We start from the raw sequence: 10,756 nt of genomic DNA on the forward strand, positions 1-10,756 counted from the left end.
AAATTTTAAGAATCATATTAACACATATAAAACATGAAATTTTTATAATAACGTTGAAATTGGTTTACCATAATCATTATCACATCAAAAACAAGTTTTATAAGTCCAAGACAGTTTAAGGTAATGATTCTAGACCAATTCTAGCACCAAAACTCGAAAATCTGCACTCAGGCCTGCCAACTCGTTGAGTGCATGAACTAACTCGGCGAGTTAGTTGAATATATGCATGGACTCGTCGAGTTCCATGATGGATTCGGCGAGTCAACTCGGCAGCGTGCAGAAATTCGACGTTTTTCAGCAATTTGCATCAAGTATAAAGAAAACAAACCTAGGCTCTGATACCACTGATGGGTTTTGAGCATTCTAACACTCCTATGGTGTACACGCAACCCTAGAAACCTTGGATCTATGTTTGATCTATTATACATGCAAATATGATTTTCCAAGGTTCTTATCCTAACTAACATACAATGGAGCAACTATACTACAAATGTCTAGTTAGATGGCATACCTTTTGATGGAGCTTGAAGTCTTGAACCTTTAAGAGCTTAGTGCCCCAAGTGTTGCACCTCAAATGGTTCACACAACACCAAAAAACCTTGGAAAAACTAGAGAAGAAGAATACTTGCACCAAAATCGGCTAGCCCTCTTTGTCTTATGCAATAGTGTCAATTTCATGAACTAGAGACATGTTTATATAGTGTGGAGGATTAGCGTTACATTCATGTGAACCCTAATACCCATGACCTTTCATTTCCATAGGATCCATGGGTTAAAACTCCATGGACTATCCAGGAAAGCTTAGCCCAACCTATATATATATATATATATATATATATATATATATATATATATATATATATATAAGAGTCCATATTTAATTAGTTCCTTTTGATCACTAAACTAAATTAATTCTTGATCAATACTAATTAAATAATATGAGTTCATATTAATATATTAGAACTTATAATATATTAATATAAATCATAAGTATCCTTTTTCTCATTTTGTCTATCCAATTGTTCCGATGCCATGCAACCCAAATGGACCATGCTACTCTCGGGTCGAATACATACCAATAATAGTTATGGGTTTAGACATCTAATCCAACAACGTAAAGATCTAGAAACTGTAATGATGGAAAGGCTTTTTCCATACCCATATAGGGTTCGATATTTCCTCGCAATCTTGATTATTATCTAGGAATTGTCATATTCCATTTTGTATACCGAGAGTTGGAATGTATGTAGCGGGTGCCTATCGCCAACGATCATAGGATTTCTACGTCCAGGGTGTTTTAGGGTTGTGTTTTGGAGATCTCAGGGGGTGCCTTATCCGATTAGTTTGATCCCTATCATGATGGGGGATGTATGCATGTTAGTGGGGATGGATTGGTTGAGCAGGTTGGTGCTAGGATAGACTGTGAGGGTCAGAAAGTGATAAATCGAACGCTAAGTGGGGGAGAACTAGGTATTTTGCTTGGAGGGTCACTTATATGTTCGATCTGGTGGTGTGGAAGAATGGTTCATCGGGATCTGCGGTGCGGGTATGAGGTATTTTGGTTTAAGACTTGGTCAAGGCAGGGGTATAGAGTAATTGTGTAATGTCCGATCCATGTATTATTCATTTTTTGGTCCCTCATATATTAAGTTATTGCTTTTTGGCCTTGTTTTTCAAGTTTGTGGGAGAGAGGGACCATTCTTGCCAAGATAGGACTTTTGGAGGCGGAGCTCGAACGTGGGGCGTTCCCTTGGGGAACGCAGGGGGTCTACACGTGGAGCTCAAACCTTAATTTTTAGGTTTTAAAACCTATTTAAACACCTTAAGTCCCAGGTGTTGGCCTCATTTCCCAGCCTCCATAGCCTCAAGCCCTAATCTCAAAACCCTAGAGCCTCCATAAGTGTTCTGAGTTCATTATGTGTGTGTGTGTTGGTGTGTGTTTGAAGCTCATTTAAGCAAGAGAAGCTTGGTGCAAGGTGGTGGTTAAAGTAGGAGCTTATAGATCTTGGTTCTCTGCTCCATTTCCAACACATGCAAGCTATAAAGCTCTAACCTTGCTCATTAGAAGCAAGGATCTATGTTTTTATGGATTTTGGTCCTTTTTTGGTCCCATGATTGAGATCTTATAGTTATGATCACTCCAGGAGCTTTTAAGTTGCTCCTCTTGGCATTTCTGATGTTTTAGATTCATAAAGTTTGCATCTTTAGAGTTGTATAAGCCCCATGCATGAGAATAATCCCTTGTTATGGAAGTTGAATGCTATATCTTGAAGTTGGGACCTTTTGAGGCATGCAAAGCCACCAAATCACTGACTTTATGGTTCTAGATGATCTTTAGGACTTGGATATAGGTTTTAGTCATGTGGCTTTGGGCATTAAGTGCTTAATAAGCACTTTCGGGAGTCGGTGTGTGAACGCCCAATATTCGGTCAAGGAACGCCCAACGTTCTGGCTGAGGCTCACGATCTGTTGACTGGTGACGAACACCCAACGTTCCACAACAGAACGCCTAATGTTCGATCCAACAGTGGGCTTTCCTTGGGCCATTTTCTTCGACCTTGTTGTTTTGGGCTTTAGTGGACCATGAGAAATTAGGTTTTTGGGCTATGTATATGCTTCGGCTTTAGGGTAAATCCCATTAGAGGAGTTTGGGCCCAATTTGGAAAATTGGGCCACTGGTGGGATTTGGAAGATTATTTAGTGATGGACCTTTTATGTTATGGTTTTGGGAATTAGCCATTAACCAAATTAGACCAGGGGTAAAATGGTTATTTTACCTTGAGATGGATTATTGGATTTTGATTGGATGTTATTTTTGGCACTGATAGCTCGGGGGGGGGGGGGGTCGTCAGGGCAGAAACTAGAGATTTCTTTATGAGAGATTCAACTTTTCGAGGTGAGTTTCCTTACTGGGTTTAGCGGGTCGAAGGCACCAATGTTGGACCATGTTTATGCTATGTTAGTATGCTAGTTGTCTTCGTGACTCTTACATGTGTATGTGTTTATATGCTTTCTGGGCTAAGGTCCGATGTCGGGTAGGGCCCGATGACTATTCGTATGCTATGTATCTATGTGATTATTGCATGTGTATGTGTTTATTTGATATATGTTATATGTATGCTGGACGGGGCCCGATCTATTACCGAGCTCAACTCGATGTCGGGTGGGGCCCGATGACCGGGCGAGTCCTAATGTCGGACGAGGTCCGAAGTCCAGCGGGGCCTGATGACTGGGTAGGGCCAACTATATGTTTATTGTATGTATGGTATATGTGTTGGATTAGTGTCTAAGTCCATAACTATAATTGGTATGTACTTGACCCGACTCGGCATGGTCCATTTGGGTTGCATGGTATCGGAACATTTAGATAGACCGTTTGTGAGGAGAGGACATTTGTGATATATTAATAAATTATAAGTTCTAATATATTAATATGAAATCATGTTATTTAATTAGTATTGATGAAGAATTAATTTGGACATAATTTAGTGATCAAAAGAGACTAATTAAATATATGGGGATTGATTGTGTAAATCATTCATTCTTATATATGTGGGCTTATGATCCATGATTCCTTATGTTGGTTTTAACCCATGTGGTGACCCATGGATACTCAATGGAGGTTAAAACCCATGGATCAAAAGGAATGGATAAAGTCATAAGTTACATGGTATAACCCTAATAGCCACACTATATAAAGACCCCTTTAGCTCAAGATATTGGCACTAGTTTATACACAAGAGGGCAAGCCGATTTCTATAGTTCATGTGTGTTCTTCTCATGGTTATTCCATGTGTTGGTGATGTTGTGTGAACCATTTGAGGTGTCACATTTGGGGCACTAGGCTCTCGAGTTTCATGGAGTCAAGCTACATCAACAAGGTATGTATTTTATCCATTTTAGTACCCAAGTATCAAAAGATTGTATGCTAGTTAGGGTAATACCTTGGAATATTCATATTTGCATGTACAATAGAGAAAACATAGATCCAAGGTATTTAGGGTTGCATGTACACTTAGGAGTGTTAGAATGCTCAAAACTCTTCAATATGGTAGTGTCGGGGGAACTCACTAAGCTTTATGCTTACGGTTTCTAGTTTTTGTTTCAGGTACTTCCAGTTCCAAGGGGAAGAGTTCGAGTTGACTGCATTGCACACACCATTGGAGTTCCGCATTTGATATTCACTCTGATTTTGTAACACTTGATACATTGGTTTTGTTGTGATTAATGTTTGATATTTGAAAATACTATTTTATTTATTATAAGAAAATGAAATTTTTGGGACCATATTTTTGGATGTTAAAAATTGGCTATCGGATGCATGTGTCCTGGAATTTAATGAGATGTCTCGTAGCAGGAAGCAGTTGGTTAAGGAGCTCATTGTAGCCATTGGTTCCTTTTTGGGATACCAATGAATAGATGAGAACTCGCTAGGATCACTCAGGTTGAGTATCTGTTGTTGAGAGAACTGCCAGCTCGTTGTATGGATTGCAACTTATGGGCTAGCTTGGGAAGATGTCGATCATGAAATCAATCTCAAAGTTGGTTGTGTTCAAATCCGCATGGGTTTTGGTTCATTTGAATTAGTGTCGATGTGTCCTTGATCATTGGTCATCTTGTTCATCATCAAGCGGAGGTTCTCCGAGAGCTTCAAGTTGTGACAGTTGAAGTCCAATGGATGTGTCGACCTATCGTCAAGATCCATATGTTTTATGTTTCTTTGGTCTCTGGGTACGTTTATCCTCAATAGTGGTGTGGAATTTTGGTTCACAACATGCTCAAGTTTGGCAGTTGACCTTGGGTACTAGAAGTTCGGATGTTGGGGCAGCGTTGTTCAGTTTCCCAGGGCTAAGGGTGTGAGGAAGAAGGAATGCAGCAGGTCTAAAATGGTTATGTGATTTTCTTTGGGGATGTATATTGTAGTAGCTCATCAAATCTGGTGATGAAGGGGTATATATGAACTGAGATAAGGTAACATGAGAACACCTAGTCTGAATTCATTGGTATGGTTAGATGTCAGTGCGTTGTTCTTGGGAGTCGGGAGACTCGGTGATCAGCTGGGTTGGATCATGTAGTCAAGGAAAGTTATTTAGAATAGTATATTATGTTGTGTCGAAGGTCGCTTATGAATGGAAGATATGGTGGTCCCCATCTTCTTGTGGGTTGTCTGTTAGGAGTCTGGTTTCTAGTATGAGGAATTGGTCCAAAAATCTCGAGTGATTGTCAGGTGGAGGTACACCTGAGCTGATAAGGGTTGGACACAACATGAAATTTTCTTGATTGGCCATCCATTTTTGTAGGAGTAGTGGGTTGGAATGACATGTTAGAGAATCAAGGATGTATTTAATGCTTTTGGATATTTCATTCCTTGTGTTTGGTGGTGTTATTAATCAAAGATAAGGGGTAGGTCCAGCGAATTGATGAATATCAGTCCTGGAGTTTGGGTTCAGAAGTTTAGGACTGATGGGTTCCCGGTCATGGGAAGCAGGTTGATGGAGTTGTTTCAGTGGTTGTAGTTTTGAAAGTCCCTAACTCTGTGGTTCTCGCTAGAAGTTTTGTTCTATAGTTGGGAAGTTGTGGAATATGTTGGCGTTGTATGTCATTGTTTTCAATGGTTGTATAATTGAGACTTGTGTTGGGAGCCGCCTTATTTTCGGATGAAGGGTGCAACAACAATGAATGGCCAAGAGTCCTAATTCCCAGTGGCATCGGCAAGGTAAGTTAGGATCAGAAGGGTTTTGTTTGATTCAGATTACAAGAGAAGTCGTAATAACTGCATTCTGAGATAGTTTGGGTTGCTTAAGAGTCATTCGAGGTATTGGATTTCCGAATTTTAGGAGAATTGTGATGGTTTGCTCCAGTGGTAATAGTTAGCGGGCCAAGGATTTGTTATTGGTCGAGGTGCGTGATTTTCATTAAGATTGAGTTGAGGATAGTATGGGAAGACGGCCTCCTGAATTAGCTGACTTTTAGTTCGGATCGGGTTTCTGGGAGGACCGTCTAAGTGGCCCGAGGTAGAGATGTAGGATCACTACCCTAGATTAGTTCCAACAGCAGACTTCGAGGAAGAAGTCTGATGTAAGTGGGGGAGAATTGTAACATCCCAATGTAAAAGTAATTTCAATCTTGACCCTATGTGTGAATAATGTTATATTTTAGCCCTTGGAATTGGAAAAGACTGCATGAATAGCCCTTAGTGGGATTATAGTAATTTGGGCTTTGGGTTAGTACGCTAAGCGTATGAAGCATACGTGGAGCATACCAGGGCGGACCTTAGTATGATGGGCGTACGTACAGGATGGCCAAACACTAATTTTTACGGTTTTGGGCCTCTATAAATGTCATTATAACCTCATGTCCCTTTCCTTCTTCATCCTCCCTCTGTGAGATCAACCCCAAGCAAACCCTAAGTGAAAGAGTGCCTTTATGAAGCCCATTTGAGTGTTTAGAAGTGTTCTAGAGATAGTAGATTCACTTCAAGGTTCTGGCAGTCGCTACAAGGTTCCCTAGGAACTAGGTTGGACATGAGTACAACCTACCATCCGTAAATCGATGGACAAAGTGAGAGGACTAGTCAAACTTTGGAAGATATGGTTCGAGCCTGTGTGATTGGATTTGGAAAGGCATGGGATATTCATCTACCCCTTGTCGAGTTCTCCTACAATAATAGTTATCACACGAGCATAAAGGCTGCTCCATTTGAAGCCATCTATGGTCGGAAGTGCAGATCCCCTCTGTGCTAGGCTGAGGTGGGTGACACACAGTTAGCTAAAGGACGAGTTCCTGACAAAACTCTCACAGGTCCGGAAATCATTCGGGAAACGATAGAGAAGACCGTTCAAATCCGTGAACGACTGAAAGCCTCTAAAGACCGACAGAAAAGCTACGCTGACAAGAGAAGGAAACCTTTGGAATTCCAGGTTGGTGACCGTGTTCTTTTAAAGGTCTCACCCTAGAATGGCTTGATACGTTTCGAAAAGCGTGGAAAGCTAAATCCAAGATACGTAGGGCCTTTCGAGATTCTCGCTAGAATTGGCCCTGTAGATTACAAACTCAAACTACCTCACGAACTTAGTAACGTACACCCTACTTTCCACGTATCTAACTTGAAAAAGTGTCTGTCCGACAAGACTCTTGTAATACCACTCGACGAGATAGAGATCAACGAGAGCCTTAACTTCGTGGAAGAACTAGTAGAGATCATGGACCGAGAGGTCAAGCAAACAAAGCAAAGTCGTATCTCGATAGTGAAGATTCGTTGGAATGCCAAGAGAGGACCTGAATTCACTTGGGAGTGCAAGGATCAAATGAAACTGAAATATACTCATCTTTTTACTTAGTTATTTGTAATTTCTTAATTGCTTAAAGTCTAATTTCGAGACAAAATTCTCTCTAACGGGGGGATGATGTGACAACTCGAAATTTCTATCTTAAAAGACAATCAATTCAATCAAAAGTCAGACTTATTTCTGCTATCTTTTAGCCCTGTTTTGGGTCTGTTTGAGAGTTTATGAGCCTAGGGTAATGTATGAATGGATGCTAGGATGAGTTATCTTGTGATCGGGAGGACTAATTCGAACCAGAAAACCACTCACAAGGTGTTCACGGCCGCAAACTAGGTTCACGGCCGTGAACCACCTCCTATATATATTAGAGTGACCTCATTTTCTTCTCATTTCTCCTCCTCCCAACCTTGAACACATCCATTCTCTCTCAAAAAGCTTGAATTGTGAACGCTCTAAAGCCTAAAAAACATAAGTGTTTCATCCTTAATCTTGTCATACTTGAAAGACTACTAGATCCTAGCCTTGATTTGTCATGTTTCATCATCATCTTCATGAACTTGAAGGGATCACGGCTGTGAACCCTTTATAAGGGTCGTGAACCCTTCTTGGATGCAAGGTTGGTCCATGAACACATCATGTGTTCATTAGCCGTGAACCCTCCTAAGGCTGTTAACATCCCTTTGTTTGGTCGTGAACTCCTTTAGAACAATCATATGTGATTGCAACACTTCAATCCAAGTGTTTCCTAGTCCCTAAGGTTGTTCCCTATCATGATTAGTTTCCATATACACTAATTATATACATATATGTGTCATTATATGCTTAATAGGATCCATTTGTGCTCGATACTTCACTTGGCACACTTAGCATCCTGTATCGATCTTACATTCGAATCACTCACTACAGGTGAGTTCATACCCCTTAACTTATCTTTTAAATGATTTTAAATGCTTTTATGGGGGGGGGGGGGGGGAATACAAGTTGAAACATTATAGTTATTATATCAATCACATGTGATTAATAACTATCAAACAAGTGGATTTCTTATACTTCAAAACTGTGTTATCAAACAAACTATTTCAAAACCTTTTATAACTGAAATCAAGTCATCTATAGCCATTCAAATGGTTAAAACTCTTTTATATGCTAAACTCTTTATCAAACTCTTTTAAACTTATATATTGTCAAAACCATGTCTATATAGATATAGTTATATAAATAAGGTTGAAAGGGCTTAGGACTGATAACTTACTTTATTTCCTATTCCTTGTTTGGTTGTGGACTTAGGGTATCGGTTGTTTGTCCGAGTGTCGCTTGAATCTTAGTTATATATTATGTATATGTGTATAGATATAAAAGTTCTTACATCTATTCAACACCTTTGGGTAGCAAAGGTGTACAAACATACTCAATCATTCAAACAATATTACTAGTAAACTATAATAGGTATAGTTTTGAGGATTACTACTCACTATTTCTAGTACAATGAAACATACAAGAGTCAGTTCAAACATACTATAATGAGGAACGGGGAGGAACATACTATACACTATACAAAGAGAACATACAATGCACTAGAACAAAGAGAACATACTATACACTATACAAAGAGAACATATAATACAATAGAACAGAGATAACATACTATACAAATACAAGAATACTATAACATTAATGTGAGCCACTACATCATGGCTTGGCAATATACTGTTGTGTCACGTTTTATAACTAGAGTCTCCTGGAGGGAGAGCGTGAGTTTGTGTATAGATCTATACGGGATTGACCATCCTACACCTTGCTGCTAGCTACAGTGGGACCTACAGGTCTATAGGTGACGAATGTCATACCATTTCGACGTCTTTGATCGTCGTGTTTTACTAGTCAATCAAGTATGGTTATAATCTCATCACATTTTACCTTAATTTAACAAAGTTAGTACAATGTTAGTTACTATATACAATACTACAATACATCCTTATTTTTCCATTGCATTCACATTGTGATCTTCTCGCATAAACGGTAATGTAAACTATACCAAGGTAATGATAGTCATACATGGGAAAATACTCACTTTTTCAAAAGAACAAATATTCAGAACAATTGGGTCTTGGTAGAAGACTACATTTCATAATAAAGTAGAAAATATAGGATTTTCTAGGAGATACAACATTTACATCAAACATTTTCACAAACATTTACAAACACTTTCATTCAAACTTATACAAACAATGACACTAAAATATTTATGAACTCACCAGCTTAAACGTTGATCTACTCTTTCAAAATAACTTGTATTCTCAGGTCACCAGTAGACAGGTACCAATGACCAAGTTTTGATAAGACGGAGCACATTCGAGACTTGTCTTTTATTTTTTATTCATATTTTGGTGTCTTTTCAACTATACACATAACACACTAGTATTGAATTATAATATTAATGCAATGGATGATGTTGTTGCTTGTTTACTATTATGCATTGGTATGATACTGTACATAACGTCCTCTGCCCCCGAACGTTTCCATCGTTCCGGTTTAGGGGTGTGACTGATATGCTATCGATACATTATGTATTTATTTGAAGACCATGCGGGGGTTCCCATGGCAAATAGTTATATGTGGTATGCTAGTTTATTTTGTGGTATTTGGTATGCTAGTTGTCTTTGTGATACTTGCATGGAAGACCCCGCGGGTGATGGGTTTTAGACATAAGAACGTTCCTATGTGCACATACAACCCTATAGCTTGGATCTAGGTTTCTCTAATTGAACATGCAATATATCCAAGACTTTCATGGCTAGATCTAATGTAAATTAACAATCAAAACATATGAAAACAGATCTAGAATAATACCTTGAGTTACTTGCTTGAAAACCTTCTTCTTCTTGGAGCTTAGAGTCACAAATGTCACTCCTCTAATGGCTTACAAACACCAACTAGAAAGAAGATGATTTAAGAGAAGGAGAGAGGTGAGAAATCGGCTTTAGGGTTTCCTCAAACATGGAGTGGCCGATTTCTTGAACCCTAAGGGTCTATTTATACTGTGAGCTCCTAGGGTTTCACCTTAAACCCTAATTGGATAACTTAGCCTCAAAGCAATCCAAAGATCATTCTAGATAAGCCTTGGACGATTTCTAGGAGATCCATATCCCTAAAATCGTCCACCCCTTAATCCATAAAGATCCTTAGCCCAAAATACAACTATCACACATTTGACAGTTTATGCCCCTTTATTCAATTAATCTCTTTAAGTCACCAAATTAATTCCTAATTAATGTATGACTTATATTAACTAAATAATATTATTATTCCTTTAACATATTATTCTAATAATACATTAATAATAATATCTCTTCTCTCTATATAAATCACCCTGTCAAGTTGTTATGGTGAAGGCAACCCAAAAGGACCATGCACAATCGGGTCAAGTATTTACCAAATATAGTTATAGCCTTAGACACTAATCCAACAGT

This window comes from Lactuca sativa, chromosome 8, assembly GCF_002870075.4.
Source record: "Lactuca sativa cultivar Salinas chromosome 8, Lsat_Salinas_v11, whole genome shotgun sequence".
Classification (NCBI taxonomy): Eukaryota; Viridiplantae; Streptophyta; class Magnoliopsida; order Asterales; family Asteraceae; genus Lactuca; species Lactuca sativa.